The sequence below is a fragment of the Nannospalax galili genome, unplaced genomic scaffold, assembly GCF_000622305.1.
Source record: "Nannospalax galili isolate Female #2095 unplaced genomic scaffold, S.galili_v1.0 scaffold777, whole genome shotgun sequence".
Taxonomy (NCBI): domain Eukaryota; kingdom Metazoa; phylum Chordata; class Mammalia; order Rodentia; family Spalacidae; genus Nannospalax; species Nannospalax galili.
This window is the reverse complement of record NW_008341810.1, coordinates 5006929-5009005: the sequence shown is the minus strand read 5'-3', so window position 1 is coordinate 5009005 and position 2077 is coordinate 5006929. Positions and strand designations below refer to the sequence as shown.

General features: G+C 49.2%; 1 pseudogene; it reads left to right on the top strand.

Annotated features, from left to right (window-relative positions):
* The first annotated feature begins 1681 nt into the window (after positions 1-1681).
* Positions 1682-1833, top strand: LOC115071085 (annotated as a pseudogene).
* Positions 1834-2077: the final 244 nt, after the last annotated feature.

The window sequence follows — 2077 nt, the reverse complement described above, 5'->3', positions numbered from 1 at the left end:
CTGTCTCCTTTGGTATGTGAATGACATGGAATTCATCAAGTGAGGGTAGCCCCTTGGCGGCTCAGCCCAGATCCTAAGATGCTCACGGCTCCTGGAGATCTGTCTCTGGACAGATCTCAGTTTTGGCTGAGACCTTAAGAGAGGAAGCCCAAAGTCACACTGCCAGTTAGGGAAGGGCAGGCGGCTACATATTTGTGATACACATGTACTAGCTCCACTATAAAGACAAGCACCCAAGGGAGACTGGGGTCTAGGATGTCCCCTTGTAGGGAACCTAGCCCTCTGTGAGGCAATGAGAGGGTGCCTGGGTCTGTGCTCTTCTGGCGAAATTACTGAAGTGCAAAATGATCTGCTAGCCAGGGAATAGCTGACAGTGGGCTGGGCACATGGGAAACCTGAATGTCCAGGGAGGTGGGCCTCCAATGATGTCACAGTCCACATTTGTACCTAGATGGGGAAGGTAGTTCTCACGTTGCACGTGTAGATGTATGATTTGATATTTGCCATTCTAAACTCCTAGATGCCAGCCTTTGAGAAGTCTGGGTCTTTCTGACTATGTGAATCACACTCCAGACTCGAACAATAAGGCAGGGATTCCTGGGAAAAGGGAAGGAGGAAGAACAGCATTGTCAACACCAGTATACAGCAGAGCATAGGAGAGCATGGCATAACATTCAGATTCGGGGCTTTAGTCTGAGGGTCTGGGGTGGATGAAGCTTTTGATGGCTTCAGAACAGGATGCGGTTGCTGGAAGGTGGTGAAAAGCAGGAGTTGGCCTAGTGGGAAGAAGTAGGTCAGTGGGGGAAGGGCACTGGGTGAACATGAAGAGAGCACCCTGAGGCAACTGAAACATTGCCCAGAAGCCCTCCTCTAGTGCTCTAAAGTGGAGTCTCCCGCCCTACCTTCCCCAGAAAACTGGGAACTTGGAGACGCTGTTTCTGCATCCTAAGACTCTTCCCCACCCAAAGGTCTCTGCCAAGACTCACGTGCGGCCCTCCCTCTCCTTCCTTACCTACCTGCAGTGGCACCAGCCTGTGTCCCAGGGCCACTGTTAGGGGGATGGGCATCGAGGCCCTGTGCCCCAGCCCCCAGCTCTGCACAGGGACGTTGCTCAGTCTTTGTTTTCCCACCCTGTAACTGGGAATCAGCTCCACCTAAGGAAGAGAAAAACTCCCAAGTGTCACAGCGCTTCACTGTTCTTGGTTCCCACTCCTGTCCTCTTTCTTCTTGTGACTCATGTGAACCCAGTTACTGGCAAATAGCAGGATGGACGCCGCAGGTGAGCTATTCTGCGCATGTGCACAAAAGACAGACAAGAAAATGGGTTTCGGTTTCCCAGCTGTCCATTTTGATCTGTCGAGTTCTTATTTTCAGCAAAGCGAAATCAACATATGCTGATTAACCATGAAAATAATCATTATTATTGAATTTCCTGTGAGAAATATAATCTCATTAAAGTGATTCTGAAACTCTGGCTTCCAACTCCTGGCCCCTTGTGTGAGCAAGTGGAGTTTTAGAAATTCAGGTATAGTGGATGATATCTGGACTTTTTATGGAGGGAGGAATGTTGACCTCAGCATGCAAACCAGGCACAAAAAAATGGAACCTGATCTGCTTTAGCACAGTGAGGTTAGCGTCCTAGAGGTTGGAGGGAAAGTAGCAAAGAATTGAAGAGAAAGGGGCACTTATCTGACTGGAGAGATCCCTGATTATGAAGGTGGTTTTCCCAGAGTGAGGCCCACCCATTATATTTGGGAGTGTGCTGACCCCTGAGATTTCCCCAAATGGTGGAAACTGGATTGCATAATTGGGGGGGGGAGGATTAGACCCCTGTTTACTATGATATTTGAAAACAGCACTATGTTGGAGCTGGAGCTATGGCTCAGTGGTAGATCCCTGGCTTAGCATTCACAAGGCCCTAGGTTCAATCCCCAGCACCACCTTTTAAAAAGAGGGAGAGAGCCTTTGTAGAATAAAATTGAGTTGCATGAGCAGGGAATTGGGGGTGGGTGGATGACATGACCTAAAGGCCCTGAGCCCCAATTGAGAGTCATTGTTCAATTCCACAAGGACCCAA